The sequence below is a fragment of the Urocitellus parryii genome, chromosome 1 (assembly GCF_045843805.1).
Source record: "Urocitellus parryii isolate mUroPar1 chromosome 1, mUroPar1.hap1, whole genome shotgun sequence".
Lineage (NCBI taxonomy): Eukaryota > Metazoa > Chordata > Mammalia > Rodentia > Sciuridae > Urocitellus > Urocitellus parryii.
The window spans coordinates 596,421-616,096 of NC_135531.1; the positions used below are offsets into that span (position 1 = coordinate 596,421).

Sequence of the window (19,676 nt, forward strand, 5' to 3'; positions counted from 1 at the left end):
CAACTAAACAATATGTTAAAACATTTTTAAAAAAGGCCTCCTCCACTTTTTCTTGATGCAATTTGTGCTAAAATCATCACATATAGCTTTAGGCCCCAAAGCACAAAGGAATGTGTCTCCAGGATAAGTATAAATAAGGCTCCAGGGCAATGTGACCCATAGAATGACATTGAAATGATCCACTGCTAAGCAACTTGGGTTGAGCTGGGCTTGGCTGAGGAGGTTTTTTTACTGCAGACATTCCAGGTGCTCTGATATGCTGAGACACCTGTAGGTCTCAGGAGGATGGGGCAGGGCAGGCAGGCGGGGCTGAGGAACCTGGTGTTTCTCCACCTGTATGCCCTGAGGGCCTCCTGGAGCTGCTGGCCGACTAACCTTCCCTGAAGGAATTTGAGGAAGGTCTCTCTGGGCCTTGCTTCCTCTGCCTCCAGCAGCTGCAGAAGCTCCACACACCTGAGCGGCTGTGTCCCCAGTCCTTGGCCACAGTGCTGGTCTAGTCTGTTTGAAAGTTACTGTCCATCGCAGCAGTCCAATCAAAATTCATACCTTGGATTCATGTACAATTTTAAAAACTAAACCATTAAGAATGTCTGTCAGCCTTTCACGTGTTTAAACATGGAAGTCTTGTATGTATTTCAGGCATGTAGCTGGGGAGGCAGTGAGGAGGTGGCCAGTGGGTTCCAGGAGGCAGAGGTTTAGGTAGCCTCAGTAACCAACTCGCTGAAGCCTGTGGGTTCCCCGGTCACTCCACACGGAGGGAGTGGTGACTGAGGAGGAAGACAGTGACTGACAGCAGGGGCCAGGTGCCAGGTCCCAGTGCACCCTGCCAAGGAGAACCTGGCTGGCTGGCTGGACTGTAGCTGCCTCCTCACGAGCCTCCTGGCCTCCCTTGGCTGCAGGAGGCTGGCTGTGCCGCCTCCCCCGTGCTCTTCTCCAGGTCTGATCTTGACTTGGTGTTTGCTCATGCCCTGGAGGCTGGCGATAAGTGAGGAGAGCTGCTTGGGGCTCACCTTACTCTGCTGCCTCCCAGAGATGGCCTCGGCAGAGGCAGTGGGGGTGGTCAAAACGTGCAGCAGCAGGAGGAAAGTCGGGATGGCTAGTGGGTCCTCTTGGCCGAGGGATCCTGCACCCAGGAGCATGCGACAGGGAGCTCTGCCCAGCACCTGCTGCCTGGAGCTTGCCGGTCATTCTCCTCAGTGGGGCTGGGGACAGGGGAGGCCCACAGTGGTGCCTGCCTCCTCTCCTCCACCACGTACTGCAGGGGTTGTGGGGGGGGGAGCTTGTGTCCCTCCAGGGGTCTGTCCCTCTGGCTCTGGGCCACTCTCTCTGTACTGGTTGCAGGCATACATGTACTTGAACAAGGGAGAGAAGCTGCCAAAAATTCTCAGGCACAAAAAGTCCTGGAGAAGGACTTTTGGGTCTGCCACATTTTACAGTCTCAAAGGCCAGGTAAGAAGCCACTGGTCATTGGCAGAAGTCACCCTTGAGCTTCCCAAGTCTTCCTGCCACCCACACCATAGTCCCGCCTGAGCCCCGAGCCCCCAGCCTTGGGGGGCTTGCTGTCCCGGGCCGAAAGCTCAGTGAACCCTTTCAACAACCTCTAGGAATGGACGTGAGCTCATGATACACTAGCAAGATGCCAAATACTAACCCTAGGCTGCAGCTTCCTTCACGCAGTTATCCAGCCAGCAGTCACAGTTACATCCCCCACGCATCCCACCCCATAGGAGGTTTGTTTCCGGGCCACAGAGGAGCTGTGTTGTAAGCGTCCCACCGTCTGTGGCTGGAACCTTCAGGCCCACCCAGACTCCTGGCTTCTCCTCTTCCCTCCGGCTGCCTCCAGGTCTGTTTTAACATGGGCCAGATGGTGCTTGCCATGAAGATGTTGAGGAAGGCGCTGAAGCTCTTCAACTGCGTGTTCCCCTACAACATGATCTCCCTGTTCCTCCAAACCCAGACACTTCCACTACCTGAACCAGCAAAGCTCGGACAGCTCCCCTCCAGGGTAAGGGGGAGCCGGGGGAGCGCAAGGCAGACCCCACACCACGCAGGTCAGCCCCCAAGCCCCGGCCTCTAGGGGGCGCCAGGACCCCTGTTGAGCTCTGACCAGTGGGAGGAAGAGCGTCTAGGAGGGGATCCTAGGCCAGGGCCGGTCCGCACAGCACCTCACAGGCAGCTTTTGCAGAGGAAGTTCAGATGACAAAAGTATGAGGGTCCCTCTGCAGAGCGAGCTCCAGTGGCCTCCTCTGCTGTAACCTCTCATCACCAGGCCACACTGTTGTAACAGCACCAGCCAGTCCAGAATCTCAGTCTCAAGCCCACTTCCATTCAGTACTGAGGCTCTGGGCATTGTCCCAACCCAGGGACATCTGCCAAAGAGCAAACTACTGCCAGTCCAGGTAGCCCGATGAGGACGCGGGGTGCCATGGTCAAATTGTACTGGTAAGATTTGTGCTTTTGCTCCCTCTAAAACTGGAACAAGACAGGGCTGCCCTCCTTCACCACTTCTACTCAACAGAGTCCTGGAAACTCTAGCCAGAGCAATTAGGCAGGAGACAGAAATTAAAGGGATGAGAATAGGAAAAGAACTAAAACAATCCTTGTCTAAAACTATCATGTCTCCACTAGAAAACTTCTAGAACTCATAAATGAATTCAGCAAAGCAGCAGGATACAAAATTAACACCCATAAATCAATGACATTCCTATACATCAGTAATGAATAAACTGAAAGAGAAATTAGGAAAACTATCCCATTCAAAATAGCCTCAAAAATACATTTGGGAATCAATCTAATAAAAGAAACATAAGACCTTCACAATGAAAACTACAGAACTCTAAAGAAAGAAATTGAAGAAAATCTTAGAAAATGGAAAGATCACCATGTTCTTGGATAGGCAGAGGTAATATTGTCAAAATGACCATACTACCAAAAGTGCTATACAGATTTAATGTAATTCCTATTAAGGTTCTGATGACATTCTTCACGGAAATAGAAAAGGTACTCATGAAATTCATTTGGAAAAATAAGAGGCCCAGAATAGCCAAAACAATCAACAAGAAAAGTGAAGCAGGAGGCATCACAATACCGGACCTTAAATTATACTATAGAGCTATAGTAACAAAAGCAGCATGGCACCCAAACAGACATGAAGACCCATGGAACAGGAATAGAAGACACAGAGACACACCCACATAAACACAGTTATTCATACTAGGCAAAGGAACCATAAACATGCATTGTAGAAAAGATAGCCTCTTCAACAAATGATGCTGGGAAAACTAGAAATTCATACATAATAAAATAAAGTTAGACCCCTATCTCTCACCCTGCACAAAACTCAAAGTGGATCAAGGACCTAGGAACTGGAACAGAAACCCTGTGCCTACTAGAAGAAAACATAGGCCCAACTTTCCACCATATCTGCTTAGGAACCAAATTCCTCAATAAGACTCCTAAAGCACAAGAAGTAAAATCAAGAATCAATAAATGGGATGGTATCAAACTAAAGAGCTTCTTCACAATAAAGGAAACAATCAAAAACATAAAGAGAGAGCCTTCAGAATTGGAGAACAATCTTTGCCACCTACACCTCAACTAGAGCATTAACCTCTAGGATATATGAAGAACTCAAAAAAACTTAACACCAAAAAAACAAAACAAAAATAACACAATCAATTATTGGGCTAAGGAACTGAACAGACACTTCACAGAAGAAGAAATAGGATTGGTCAACAAATATATGAAAAAATGTTCAAAATCACCAGCAATTAGAGAAATGTAAATTAAAACTACTCTGAGACTTCATCTGACTCATGTCAGAATGGCAATTATCAAGAATAACAATAAATATCATGAGTAACAATAAATATCGGTGAGAATGTGGGAAAAAGGTTCATTCATATATTGGTGGTGGGACTGCAAATTGGTGCAACCACTCTGGAAACTAGTTTGGCAATTCCTCAGAAAACTTTGAATGGAACCACCATTTGACCCAGATATCCCACTCTTTGGCATATACTGAAAGGACTTAAAATTAGTATACTATAGTGACATGGCCATATCAATGGCTCAATTCACAATAGCCAAGCTATAGAGCCAACCTAGGTGTCCTTCAGCAGATGAATGGATAAAGAAAATGTACACAATTTTAGCCACAAAGAATGAAATTATTGCATTTGATGGTAAATGGATGAAACTAGAGACTATTATGCTAAGTGAAATAAGCCAATCCCAAACAACCAAAAGCCAAAAAGTGTTCTCTCTGATATGCAGATGGTGACTTGCAATGGGGGTGGGGGTGGGTGGAGAACCCAATTGGACAGGGAGGAGAAGGGGACCGGAGGGGGAATGGGAATGAGAAAGACAGTGGAATGAATGGGACATCACTTCCCCATGTTCATACATGAATACAGAACATGTTCAACCACAAGAATGGGATGTTATACTCCATGTATGTATAATATGTGAAAATACACTCCATGGTCATAACTAAAAAGAACAAATTTTTTAAAAAAGGAAACTATAAGTAATTCTGAACACAGTCCACAGAAAGCAAAATGCACTATAATTTTAAACTCTTCTTTAAAAATAAAAGATTTATGCATTTCAGTGGGTGGAAATTTTTCATTATAAAACATGATAATGGGGGAGAGAGAGTGGGTGGAAAGGTGGGTAAGGCAGGAAGGTTGACCTTTGCGGAAGCTGGGTATTGAGTGCACGTAGCTCATTATACTCTTGTTGCCAAGTACAGGTCTCACAACTTCCATAATAATAAGAGTGTCCAGCGTCTTTCACCTGTTGGCAGTTCATACAAGGAGGCTGTCATTGGGTGGTGGCCTCGAGAGCCTACAGAGGACTTCTCTTCCTTTTTGAGAGAGACATTAGCGCTATTCTTTTACCTTCTGCCTAAGATGCAGCATGGCTGGGTTGCTCCAGGTCTTTTAATCTCACCTAGAGCTGCCTTCCCAGCTTCCAGAGTTGCCCTTAGATGTGGGGTTCCCTGGGTGGCAATGAGATGAGCCAGCTCCTTTACAGAGGTGGAGGTGGGCTCCTGGAGGCAGAGGGGAGGGCAGGAGCTTAACAGGGATCTCTGAGAGCCTCAGGGCAGAGGTGGGCAGCTGTGCTTGAGTCTCTGATGACAGTGTGTGTGATATGAGCTACTCAGAGCATAGGCATTCTAACAAAACTCAAACATACTGGGATCCTGTATTTTCGTTGGCTAAACTTAATGACCCTAGTTGGCAACCATGTTTAATAAAAGGAATAAGAAATACGTGCACAAGGAGAAAAAGTAGAGAAGCGTTGGCAAGAAGGAGCTGCGGTCGCTGTTGCCTTGCCACACCCACCAGGCGACAGGGCAGGCAGGACCCTAGGTCCTGGCCCCCTCTCCTCAGGACTGATGAGTGACCCTCGTTAGCGGTAGAGGGATCCTGCCCTGTCGTCTGTCCGTGTCTAAAGGAAAGGACCCAGATTCTCCCGTCTCTACCCCGCCCCCCCACCCCACCGTTCTCGTGGACGGTGAGACCCATGGGTACTGCAGCCTTGGCCCTCTGCGTCCCACTGCTAGACCGAGGGTGTCCCGAGCATCCTTGGCTCCCGTCCACGGGGTGCGGTGGAGGCAATAGCCGGGGAGCCTTCGAGGCTGGTCCAGGCCTGGGGTCCATCGTTCATTCCTCAGGTAGAAGGGTGTTTATTCCAGACCCAAAAGTGATGAACGACATGCATGTCCCTTATCCAGCGAGCGCCCACCCAGTCCGGGCTGCCCACGGGGCCCGCGGGAGCCTGTTCAGAGCCTCGGCCTCACCCCCTTGCCCACGCCCTGCACCCTCCGCTGCGCAGGAAGAGGAGGCTGGCCCAGCTTTACCGGCAGACCACCTTCTTCTCCCTGCTGTGGCGGATCCACGGCTCCAATAACTTTTTCCACTACAAGTTCTATCTACGGCCACCTGGCGGCTGTGATGCAGGTGAACTCCGCGCTGGAGACACAGAACGACTTCCAGGTAGGGCGCTTTCCTAGGGGCTCTCAGTCACTGGAGAGGAGACTCCAAGTCAGGAGAAGGTTGGAGAAGCTCTGGCCCAGAGTGCCCCGCCCTTTTCCAACTTCACACTCTTAGAAATGATCAAGGATCCCAAGTGGCTTTTCTCTATGAGTTGTATCTGTTGATATTATCATAAAACAAAAATTTTGACAATTCAAAAATACTTTAAAATAAAAGTAATAAACACAATACATATTAACATTCTTTTTTTTCCCTTTCTTTTGGTACCAGGGATTGAACCCAGGGACACTCTACCACCGAGCCACAAACCAGCCCATTTTATTTTTTATTTTGAGAGGGATTTCACTAAGTTGTTTACAGTCTCCTAAGTTGCTAAGGCTGGCCTTGAACTTGGGGTCCTTTGCCTCAGCCTCCCGAGCTGCTTGGATTTCAGGTGCGCCATTGCACCTGCCAACATTTTTATTTTTTAAAAGAATTCTGTTTCCCCAAACAAAATACAACGATGTTGTATTAAAATTTGATTTGGAAAATAGCTTAATGTCGGGATTCACAGAAGATGCTAGATTCTGACACCAGCTTCAGCCTTTACTCTGGCGCAGCTTCACACAGGTTACCTCTGGAAACGTGCACAATATACCCAGAGAATGAGGGCAAAAGGGAGAAGCTTAACAGGTGATTCTCTTTTAAAAGATATTTTCAGGCTTTCTGTTGTGTAATCATTTACTTACATTTGCTATTGCTTTTATGTTTCACAAAAATTAAACATTTTGCCTTTTGTTTAAGGGATGTAGGCAAAAGGGGCCATGGGGCTTGCCTCGGATGCCCCAGCAAATAGGTGGTAGAAACTCAGTTTGATTTCTGGAAACCCATGGCTTTGGCCGGTGACCAGCTTTATTCCCAGGTGCCAGGTGATGTGCCTGGGCTTGGGTCTGGGGACCACCTCAGGCTTTTCCCTCTCCCCTACCCTGCTGCCATTTCAGATCATTAATGCTTACCTGGACTATTCACTCTACCACCAGCTGGCTGGCTGCCAGGGCATGTGGTTCAAGTATGAGTTGATGGCCATGGAGCAGATCGTGAACCTCCCGCTGAAGGGTGAGGGCATTGAGATGGTGGCCCTCGTGGCTAGTCGACTGGCCCACATCAAATACATAATGGGCCACCTGTACCTGGCCATCGAGTTAGGTAAGGGCTGGTGGGTGATAAGGAAAATGAAGACACAAATAATGCCCCCCCACACACACACTGGAATTGTTTTCTTCCCAGGCTCTTGAGCCCATAAGTTGTGGTCACTGCTTCGGAATCCCAACAAACACTATCTGGTCCTCTGCAGACTTTGTAAATCGCTCTTCCTGAAAAGCAGGTATTTATCTTGAAGCCTATTTATTTTCCAAAGTCAGTCATATTGCTGAATGTTCAGGGTTCATTTTTATCCTGGTCCATAGGGCAGGACAGGGAGTCCAGTTCCCAGTAAGATGGGACAGCTAGTGGCCTTCTTTTGCCTTTGGATACCTCTGTTTAACAGAATTCATTCTTAAGCATCATCTCTAATTTGGTTGCTCTGGCCATGAGACTGATCATCCCTATTTTGGAATCAGGACTCCAAGCCCTGACAGGTGGCGGGAAAGGGAAATGTCTCATAGGAAGGAAAATGCCCAGACAATAGCAACCAGGACTGAAGGCCAGTTTGGTCTGACTATGGTCACTCTGGTCTCAATATCTATGAAAAAACAGGCTGGGGCTGAGGCTCAGTGGTAGAGCACTCGCCTAGTATGTGTGAGGCCTGGGTTCGATCATCAGCACCACAGAAAGATGAATAAATAGGACTGGGCCTGTAGTCAGTTGGTAGAGTGCTTGCCTTGCATGCACAAGGCCCTGGGTTGAATACCCAGCACCCCCAAATAAGTAAATAAATAGATAAATAAATAAATAAAATAATAAATAAAGAAAGAAAGTTATTGTGTCCATCTATAAATAAAAAATGTATATTTGAAAAAGAAGAATCTATGAAAAACAGATTGAAAAACAAAACAAAACAGATGGCAGTTTGGGTTTAAGGTTTGTTTGGTTTTGTTTTACTGGGCAGAACCAGGACTAGACCAGGGCTCACTTCTCCCCATCCACCACTTGGTGATCCTACTGCCTTCTCTGTTCCACAGATACAAGCAGCTGATCCAGGTGCTGGGGTGGCTGTGGGACCTTTCTGTGGCGGAAGAGCACATCTTCAGCAAGGCATTTTTCTATTTTGTCTGCTTGGACATCATGCTCTATTCTGGTAAGTGCAGCTCTGGAATTGAAGAGAAGGTGGGTGTGGCCCCTGTGCTGTGTGGTGAGGCAGCCCCACGGCTGAGGCCTTGAGACTGCAAGTTTTCAGGCTGCATGGATATGACAGGGATGGAGAGGTTGGTGGCTGTGCTGACGAGCAGTCTGGCAGGTGGCAGGATTGTTGAGGAACAGCAAGAAGGAGAATCCCGTCTGGAGGAATCCTTGTCCTAAGCTGTCAGTTACACTCTCAGCTCAGTTTACCCTGGAGCTGACAGGCCTGTCTGGCCATGCACCCTGTGCCTGGAGGGCTTCATGTTTACTAGGGTATTCTTAGAGACTTTGCGCTTTAGATTAAAGGACTGGGTTGCTAATGATGAGAGTGGCAGGCACCAACAGCTGTTGGTGAACCTGACGACCTTGAATTGACTGCCAGTGGGCAGCCCTCGGTGCACAGTTCACCAGCAGGATCAGCGGGGGTGTTCTCCACACATGCATTTTAGACAGGGCTGCACATGTTGCTGCCAGTCGGGAAGCCTGGCTAGGAAGGTTGGGGAGAGGCCACACTAAGGTCCTCTTTGTGCTCAGGCCAGGAAAGGTTGGTTTAGACTCTGCTCTTACCTGGTCTGTGCTGTGGAATTGTGTTGTGAACCTACAACATTCTGTGATAGCAGGGACTCGGCAAGACAGCGGGTGTAGGACTGTCGTTCTTGAAGTCCACGGGACCCTCTGGCTCATAGCAATCAGAAATAACTATCTCCACAGTGGGCTCTGAGGCCAGCAGGACGAGCACCCCCACCCGCCCGCCACGCCCTCCTGCTGCTTTCTCTTTTAGGCTTTATCTATAGAACATTTGAAGAATGTGTGGGTTTCATATGCCAAAATGAAAACAACAGAATTCTTAAGTTCCAGAGTGGAATCCTCCTGGGACTTTACTCCTGTGTGGCTATCTGGTAAGTGTTTTGGATGTCACTAAGTTTCTAAGGGGAAACATCTCCTGGAAGAGCTCCAGGGAGTATTTCCAGAAGAAAGCAAAAGCCTGTGTAGCTTATACCCGAGTTGACTGGAGAGTGTCACAGAGTATCCACCCGGAGACAGGGAGGGGTTGTCTAGTTCATCACCTCAACCAAGGACAGGGAACTGGCAGTCTCAGGTGTACAGCAGTGAGCAGTTGCTACACACACTTTGCCGGAGAAACCAGAAAGGGCATGGCCCGACGGCCTCTGTGTCCCTGGTTCTTGTCTGTGGATTCAACTGAACCCAGACAGAGACCTGGATTGGGGGATAGTAGTGGGATTACATCTGTACTGAACATGTACATTTTCTTATCATTTTCCCCTAAACAATACAGTAAAACCATATTTATATGCATCACACTGGGTTAGGTCTCCTAAGTCCTCTGGAGGTGACTTTAAGTCTTCAGGACAGGGTGCATACGTTATGTGCAAATCCTGGCCATTTGCTGTAAGGTACTTGAGCATCCACAGGTCCTGTGTGTGGGGAGAGGGGTCTTGGAACCAGGCCCCAAAGGGGAACGAGGGGCGGCCACACTGCTTCTGAGGAGGGTGGAGCCTCCAAACCAGTCATGAGTGGTGCTTGCCCACCTGAACCCATCCATATCAGAGCAGACAGAAACCACGTTGAAGAAGTCGGGACTGCAGGATATGGCCACAGGACTCCATGCACCCTCAGCAGCGGGCAGTCCTGGGACCTGCAAGCCTCTTCCCCCTGTGCAGAGAAGATGCACACCATGCCCAGGCCTGCTGCCCTGGCTCTCAAGATGAAGGACAGAGACAGGGACCCTATGCACTTGCCTCATTCTTTCCCCAGACCACCAGCCAAGTGCAGCACTTCTCGCTGGAGGAGTGAGGAAGCAGGCGTAACCTGGGGCTTCACCTGTGGAGGCCCTCATGTGGAAGGAGACCGGAGGAAACAAGACTCTCTGGTAGCCCACTCCCCAGGACCCTAGGCTCAGTCCCATCCGCTTGCTAAGCCTTTGACCAAGCCAGCCTCCAGTGATGGCCACACCTGTGCCTGAGGAACAGCAAGCCTCCAAGATGGGTCACAGCCAAACATTCCTTAAATTCCACAGCCACCCCTCAGCTCAAAGTCCTTCCAGTCTATTTCCCACCCACCTTCAACTACATGCAGCCACACTGTCCACCAGAGGTCTTGAGATGAGAGTCAGTGACAATATGGAGACATTCTTATATAGAATGTCACAAATCAGAGCAGCTTCAAATTTGAATCGAAATGCCTTCTTATTATAAAATTACTTGGGAGAACTCAAAATCTCCAAATTAATTACCCTTGCCAATTAATGTTCAAAGTCAAATTCACTTGCCCTGTGGGTTGAAGTTCAATAATAGTCCAAATGTCATTCTATTTTTTTCTGTTTTGACTGGAGAGTTTTTCAACAGTTGTGTCCTAGGCCAATGCATCTCACATTTAGTGGGCATAAGAGTCACCTGGAAAAGGTGAGCATGGTGGTACACACCTATGCCAACCTCAGCAACATGTCAAAATGCTGCCTCAAAAAAGAATCACCTGGCCCCACCTGTCTATTGAGTAGAATCTGGGGACCTGGGAATTCACATTTAAAAGGGGAGCCCAGGGGGAACTGAGTTCACCAGTCTGCTCACACCACTCAGGAGTGCTGGCCCTGCATCTCTCTTTGGAAAAACTGGAGCAGTATCTTCAAGCCCAGAATTTATAGTCTGATATGTCTCATTCTTTTTAGACTCTAAAGAAAGATGGTGGCTGACATGACCTGGGTGCTCCTCAGGATCTGATTCATTTCAAACCATCAGTGAATTCCGTGTTCTCGGGGCTTCGTGGCCCACAGCCTCCTGTGTTTTCAGGCAGGAGGCCCCCAGAGCCCCGGGGCTGGAACTGCACCCAGAAGCAGTGGACAGATGCGAGCCCCCTGTCCCCAGGAGTGGCTCTGATTGTCTTACTTCCCTGTGGTGTGCAGGTACGCCAGGCTTCAGGATTGGGATGAATTCCACACGTTTTCCAGCAGAGCAAAACACCTGGTGTCAAGGAGAATCCCCACAGTTCTCTACTATGAAGGAATTGCCAGGTACCTGGAGGGGCAAGTTCTCTATCTGCAGAAGCAAATTGAACAACAGCTGGAGAATGCCCAGGACCATGGGGTGGAGCTGCTCAAGGTGAGGCCCGGGGCCCTGTCCCTCCTCCACTCATGGCTGCCTACTTTCTAGGCCAACCAATTTCTGACTGCAGAATTTACATTAGATGTTTATTTATAATAGATATTTTTGAAGACAATCCTCCTAAACACCAGAAAGAAGAAAGTATGAGCTGCTTGTATCCCTACTATTCAGCGATGATTGCTTTTATGCACTGAGATATAACCTTTTAAGTTCTCTTTGATGTGTGTGCATACATGTTTCTATTTGTTGTGATTTGCTATTAAACATATTATGGATAATTTCCTGTCATTAAATTAAAACAGCATAGTGTTTATCTAATATTATTATTATATTATTATATTGTATAGCCCAATTATTCTTGGATGAACTTTTCTACAAAATTTTATTGCTATTGTTCTGATAAGCAACCTGGTAGATAAGTCTTTGAATATGACAATTTCAAATATTCAACTGATATGTATTAAGAACTAAACTAAGTACCAGAATAAAAGAATGAGCAATTTAAGCTGGGTGTGGAGGCATATGCATGTAATCCCAGCAATTTAGGAGGCTGAGGCAGGAGAATTGCAAGTTTGAGGCCAACCTTAGCAACTTAGCAAGACACTTTCTTAACAAAATAAAAACAAAAATTTCAAAGGACTGGGCATATACTTCAGTGGTAGAGCACTTGCCTAGCATGTTCAAGGTCCTGAGTTTAACTCCCCAGTATGGGGGTGGGAAACAAAGTAGATCTGGCTCAATCTTTAGAGAGCCTGCTTAGCTGGACCCTGAGCCTCACAAGTGCAGTGCAGTTGCCTCTCCGAGGGGAGACAGGAGTGCGGCAGTCGGCCACTGCTCTGATGAACACCCTGGGGGCGAGACTGCTTACGTAGGTCCTTCTGAGAGTACTGGTATATTTCAAAATGATCCCTTTTGGCCTTTCCCTGCTGGAAGCATAAGGGAATCCCCACCCCCATATTTGCTGCAAGAAACTGGTCAATCTCCTTGAGTGAAACTCTCAAAATATAAGTTTTTCAAATTTATTTATTGTCCCTGTTTTTGGTGGTGGTCAAATGCACACAGCACAAAGCCGCCCACTCCAAGTGTGCAGTTCAGCAATGCTGTCGAGCACCATCTCCTCCATCTGTCTCCACAACTCTACATCTTGCAGAGCTGGAACTCTGCCTGCTAAGTGCACAGTGGTTGAGCCTTTCCGGTTTCTTACATCCTCTATTTCCTCACTGATCTCCTCTGGCTCTTCTCCCTTCTGTCCAGAGTGGAGTCCTACAGTCTCCCACTCTTCCTCTAGGTTGTCTCCACCACGGTTCTGCCAGTTCTTGCTTTGTGATTTTGATGTTTTGCATAAACCTCCTCTTGCTGTGTGGAACCTCTTTTATTTATTTATCCATCTATCTATCTATCTATTTATTTATTTATTTTTGGAATATCTTTTTAATGACCAAACTCCTCTTTTGTCTCCTATAACTGTTTTTGATTTAAACTCTGTATGTCTGATATTACAGATTTGCATATAACAGTGTGGTAGCTCTGATGGATATAATATTCTTTCTCATCCCCAGCATTTGCTTTTTTTTTTTTTTTTGCTATTTTTTGTTTTTATTTTTCATTGTTCTGGGCTGTCTCTGTGCCCTGGATCAGCAGGAAGGCCCACTGAAGCTCTTCTCTGGTCTTTCTGAGCCTATGTCTTTCCTTGGGTGTGCACAGTCACTTTCTAATTTTCTGAATACAGGCAGCTGCTTTGGAATGCTCAATCGAGAGAGAGAGAAGAATGAAGAGAGGGGAGGTTCACCAGCCCTTCAGTGCCCTGGATGTCCCTGCAGCCAGAGGAGGGCTTGTAATGATGGCAGGAGATGCACTGCCTGCCAGCTGCTTGCCTCTGGGACTGTCCCTCTTTGTCAAAAGCAGCAATCAGCGGTCAGAGTGCAGATCTCAGGAATCTGGGGCAGGGTCCTTTTTGTCCATCTTGGATTCAGCAAGTTGTATGTAGGTCACTCAGGAACATGTCACAGCTGCTTGCTGTGGGGCTGGTGCAGGAGACAGGCAGCTGCTACTATGCTAAGTGCTGAAGTTGGCCAAAATTTGCTTCAACTCACCATCCAACCCAGACCCATGCAAAGCTTCCAAGAACCCCCGAGTTCTGAAAGAGTTGAGTCCTGCAGATTGCCAGGCGGCTGCTGTCTGAGTGGGAGACAGACCCTGGCGCTTCCTGCTCCACTTCTTCTGCCTGGAGTTTTTAACCCCCAGATGGCCCCTGATGAGTCTCTGAACTCATCCGGTGTAGTGCAGGTCCCTTACCCTGGTACTGTTTCCACAGCAGCTTGCCCTGGAGGCCCTGTGTGCGCCTGTCTATCTGCAGTCTTGGAGGTGGCTGTCTGTCCTGTGTCTCGCCTCTCCTACAGATCTGAGAAGAGTTGGGCAGGTTTTGGTCTGTTCAGATCTCGACTCGTTTACCATGTGGTGATTTCCAAGCTCCTTACATGCAGAACTAGCCAACTTTCCTCCTAAATTTTCAATCATTCACTTGTACTGCTTTGATAATCAGAGTAAGATTTTTTTTTTTTCAAAGTAGTCACAGATTGGGGATGTGGCTCAAGGGTAGAGCACTTGCCTAGCACAAGTGAGGCCATAGGTTCAATCTCTAGTACTACCAAAAAACACTAGTTTCAGAAAACTATTGGCAGGCCACTGTTGTCTGGGGTGGGCCTTGGAGGCCCCTCTACCTCATGTTACCATTCTATCTACCATACTTAGTAGGTAACACAGTTTCTCCCTTGATTGTTCATATATTTAAAATGTTCCCAAACCATCTGTGGAGGAAATGACTTTGTGGTCAGTGAGCTGTTTCAGACTCTGGTTGTACCATTCTGTTGTTTTCCTTTAGAACCTGGAGAGTCTTGTGGCTCAGAACACTACTGGCCCAGTCTTCTACCCGCGACTCTACCACCTGATGGCCTGTGCCTGCATTCTGATGGGAGATGGGCAGAACTGCGACCTGTTCCTGAACAAAGCCTTGAGACTCTTGGAAACACGGGGGAACATGCTGGAGAAATGCTGGCTGAACATGAACAAGGTGTGGAGCCCTGCTTGCGGGCTGCAGGGGGCTGCTCTCAAGAAGCCCCACAGGACAGCTTCCCAGTCAGGCTCTCCCCGGCATGGGAGGCCCCCGCCTTGGTCCACTTGGTCTGCTGAGACAACACTGCAGCCTGCATGGCTTAAAACAATAGGAATTTACTGCTCATGGTCTGGGAGCTGCAGGTCCAAGATCAAGGTGCCAGATCTGGTGTCTGCCAGGCCTGTTCTTCACCAATGGTGCCGTTGGCTGCATCCTCACATGGTAGCTGTGCAGGGGGGAAGCTTGGCTCCCTCCTGCCCTGTCTAAGGGCTCTAATTCCATCCATGAGGGCAGGGCCTTCACGGCCTCATCCCTCCCAAGGACCCTGATCCCCAACGCCATCACCTGGGGTGAAGTTCCAACATAGGGATTGGGCCGTACTGCCCTTCCAACCCCGTGGCCATCACAGCCTGTCTGGGATCCCACACAAAGGGGCTGCATGTCCATGGATCAGGCTTGTGACCTCCTTTTCCCCCTTATGTCCCTGTGGACTCTCCCTCACGCAAATCCTGCTTGCATGGCTCCACTCTGTCTTCCTTCCCTCTTCCACTCTGCGTTACATTTGTTTCCCGACTTTGAATGTTGCATGTTGCTTTGTTCCAAAGCAAAAACCTAGTTAGTACCTCACCTTAAATTTGGTGTTGTTGAGTAGGGGGATGAATTGTGTGTGTGTGTGTGTGTGTGTGTGTGTGTGTGTGTGTGTGTGTGTGAGAGAGAGAGAGAGAGAGAGGAGAGAGAGAGAGAAGCTCATGTCACAGCGCTACTGTGGGCCACAGGTTGGCTTGTCGAGCAACTTGGAAAGATGGAGGGCCTTAGCATCCTGGGATTGGATGCACCACGCTCACACAGGTCAAAAGCACCAACCCATCATTCTCTGTGCCCTCAGGAGTGGTGGTACTCCATCTTAGAGAGCTTGGAGGACCAGTGGCTTCAAACGGTGCTGAGCCTCCCCTCCTGGGAGAAAATCCTATCTGGCAAGGTAAACATCCATGATGTTCAAAAGAACAAATTCCTGATGAGAGTCAATATCCTGGACAACCCTTTCTGACACTCCAGGAGGAGGCAGGTGGTGGCAAGAACCACCCCTGACTCCTCGCCCACCTTCCTCTGCTGCCCGCCTCCTGCACGCTCCTGCTCCCTTGTTGGTTTCTTCTTTCCAGAGGGGTGAGAGGGGCTGCAGGGTCCTGCTCACTCTCCTAACTCCACCCACCCACACACCTCCACCTCCCCTGAGCTTTGCAGCCTGTTTTCCAGCCTTGGCTGGTCGTATCATATGGGAAAACGTCAGCACCAAGGCGGGTGGCATCCTGAGTTGTGACAGACATGTTTTTAATTAATGTATTAAACTCAAAATGTGTTTTTTAAATGTCCAGTTGTTAAATCTTTTTAGGTTACACAAAATTGTAAATGACAAACTTTCATCATGGCCTCTAAGGACGAGATTGGAAAAGACACACCTTTGCGTCACCTGACTATAGCTTCCAAAGCCAGGCGGGTGTGCCAGCCCCTCTAGCCATGTGCGTCAACAAATAGGAAATTAGCTTTTAAAAATTGCAATAGTAGGGGCTGGGGATGTGGCTCAAACAGTAGCGCGCTCGCCTGACATGCGTGCAGCCTGGGTTCGATCCTCAGCACCACATACAAACAAAGATGTTGTGTCCACCAAAAACTAAAAAATAAGTATTAAAATTCAAAAAAAACTTAAAAAATTGCAATAGTAATAATTTTGATTATTAATAATTTGGAGCATTTTTATATGCTCAAAGTTGTGTGTGTGTGTGTGTGTGTTGTGTTGGGTGTTTAATTGAGAAACAGTAGCATTCATCTTTATTTCCCGGATGCCGAGGCACGGCTATGTGCTTGTCCTCTGGGCAGCATAGCTGAGTCCCCTGGAGCCCTAAGGTCAGCCACAGAGGCTGCAGGCATGGCTGCTGGGGAGGGAGGGCTGTGCAATCAGAGCTCAGGGCTGGGAAGGGAGCCCTGCCACCAGCACACCCTGATCCCATGTGCTCCTCATGCTTTCACATCCCCATGCCTGGATGTGTCAGCAAGGCAGGGGGTGAAAAGCACCTAGGAGCGTGATGAGTAGACACAGATCAGTATCAGACACACTCGCACACCGAGCTGTGGTCCTGAAGCTGCACACTGTCCCCAACGCAAGTCGAGTCCTCTCCTTTGTCAGTGCCTCCAGCATTTTATAGGCTGTTCCTCCCCTGCTTTCTCTCATTTGCTCATCCAAGTAAGCACCACACGCCGAGCACTGAGTAGTGTTGGAGGTCGAGATACAAAGGCAACAGAGGTGATTCCTGACCTCTGCCTACTCTGAGGGCCACAGGGAAGACCAACAGATATCACTCAGCCTGTTCCATGCTGTTCCAACGTTTTGTCTACCCAGACCACAGGGTAAATGGGGCACACACAGACCCAGGTGTTTAGGACGCTGCTGCAGTGCTTGAAGCCAGGCCATTTCTGTGACATGGTCATAAAAAGCCAAGGCCAGGACACTGAATAAATGGTCAAAGACCCCAAGGACTTCCCGTGGCGTGGGAGACCCACGCCGCCGGCCCAGCCCACTCTCCAGTCTGTTCCCATGGCACCTCCCCTGGCCTCAAGATGTGCACTCCTCCACCTTCTGGGCATCCTTGGAAGCAAGAAAAGGTCTTTCTTTGGTCCCTGCCCACTTTCTGGGTCCACTACTTACCTATGTTTTTTAGAGGCTGGGCTCAGTTAAGGTCTCCACTGACCACTTGTAGGAGGTGATCTGTGGGATAAATGAGAGGAAGTCTTCTTTTTGCTTACTGCCTGTGGGCTAGGGCAGCCTGGCCCAACTGGGGTGGACCACGTCATCTGAGGATGTCCACTTGTCCCTTGAGTCTCCCATTAGCCATTTGTTCCTGGGAAAAGCGAAGGCATTCTTCCTATAGTGCCCTCTGCCACTGGGGGTGGGTGGAGGCACAAGAAGGGATGTCAAGCTCCTGACAGTGCTTGCCCAGAGGAGAGCAGGCTCGACGTGGCTTCCTTTGTGCCCTGGGAGACAGAGGCAAGTCCATTGTGCATGGCTGCTCTGCCCTGGAAGTGCGCCCTCCTCCCACCCCAGCACTGGCCCTGCTGCTGGAGGAAGAGCACGTGTCAGGTACCCACCAGAGTGACCAGCTTCCCAGGAGACCAAGTCTTCCAGGAGCACACCCCGAGCTGGGGGTGCCCGTCCAGCCAACAATTGCCCTTGGGACTTCAAACGCTTCCTTCACATTCTATTTGCTTCTGACCAAGACAAAGCCAAGATGGGCAAGCCTGGAGAAGACAGACAGGGACAGGCAGTCCTCGTTGGAAGCACAGTGGTGTAATTCCCTGAGGACTGACCACCAATGTGACAGCCAAGACATGGAGTCAACCAAGGTCTCCACAAATGCATGGAAGGATAAAGAAAATGAAGTGTGAACACCCAACGGCTCATCATTCAGCCACAAAGCAGAAGGAAGTTCTGCCATTTGTAGCAACATAGACTGAACTGGAGGGCACTGAGTGAATAACTTAGGCACCTTAAGGCAAATACTGCATGTTCTCACATGTGGGAGCTAAAAAATTGATTTCCTAGAGGTAGAGAGTGGTACAGTGGTGACCAGAGGCTGGGGAGGGCAGGGGGGAAGAGAGAGAGGATGATTGACAGGTACAGGGACCCAGGTGGGTAGGTAGCAGGAGTAAGCCAGCTGCCAATAATTACTTGAATAGTTCAAAATAACCAGTGGAGAGGACTTTGAATGTTATCTACAGAAAGAAATGACAAATGTCTGAGGGGATAGACCTGTCACTTGCCGTGATCATTACACATTGTACACATGTATTGGAATATCACCGGAGAGCCCATAAAGATCTACAGTTGCATTGTGTCAGTTAACATTCCTTTTTTAAGAAAGGCAAGTGAGACAGGTAGAGGTGAGAAGAAACTGGATGGTAGTCTGGAGCCTGCACCTTCCACATGTCCGAGTCCACATGCCTCCACTTTCACAGGATCCCAAGCTTGGTTTCTAGTCCTGACGGGCCCCAGTGAGCGAACTTTGGCAATTCCCTGCTCAGGGCTCATCTCTGAAGGAAGCCAACGGCCTGCCCCAGGGATGGGTGTGGCGCATCTTCTGTGTGGACAGCAGATGGCAGCACTGGCTCTGGGATGGCTGTAGCCCCAGGACCTCTCCAGTTACTGGGCAAGTGCCTTCTTAGCTCCTGGCATGCTGCAGTACCCCAGGGCACTTCTCAGGAGCACCAGGCAGCTACTTTTAGGAGAAGGAAGATACATATAATCCACGAGGGCTTGGGGCCCAGGGCAATCAGAGAAGCAATGCTCTGGGTTTTGTTTTGTGTCATTTTTTAGGAGCCTCTGAATGCTTGTCACACCTGTGGGCTCCTTGAGGGCAGAGGACAGAGGTCCAGTCCCCATTCTGTCTCCAGCACTGAGCCCAGTGCCTGGACATATTGCCAGAGCTCAGAAAGCGCATGTCAATCAATGAGTGTAGCCACATTTCCATTTGATTGTTTCAAGCTAACTCTTCAGGCAGCCTCAGGAGAATGAACTTAGTACTTACTGAGCAAGTAGACCATCTAGTCCCTCACAGGGACCCCCAAAAGTTACTTGCCCTCAGTTGAACTAGCCAGGCTTTGCCCAGGTCACAAGTACAAGTGAAAAATAGGCTGCATGGTGGGCAGGTGGGTTTTGGACCCCAGCTGGATGGGATGGATCCAGTTGCAAGCTGTGTGTCCTTGGGCAAAGCCCCTACCCATCTGCTCCCTTGTTTGTAAAATGGGGACAATAACAGCACATTGGCAGGGATGCTCACAGGTGGCTGTGGGGTGATTCAGGGAAGTTCTCAGGGTGTGCCCACTGGGTCTGGGTCTGGAGAAGCCCACTGAGCATGTGGGTGTGTGACGCCATGGGACATGCAACTCCAGCCCTGTCTTGGGGGTTGGGGGCTCAGGGCACAGCCCGCCCATGGGAGCAGTCACCCCATGACTCTCCTGAGGAGGTGCATGCACACATTAGCTTTGGAAAGACCACCACTCCTCTTGGTGCTGGGAACTGAACCCAGAGCCTTCCGCCCTGGGAGCAGGTTGTATACCACTGAGCCCCACCCCAAG

The 19,676-nt window shown here is 48.9% G+C and overlaps 1 pseudogene; it reads left to right on the plus strand.

The window, feature by feature from the left end:
* Positions 1-15,597, plus strand: part of LOC144257264 (adenylate cyclase type 10-like) — a 69,642-nt pseudogene extending 54,045 nt beyond the window's left edge.
* Positions 15,598-19,676: the final 4,079 nt, after the last annotated feature.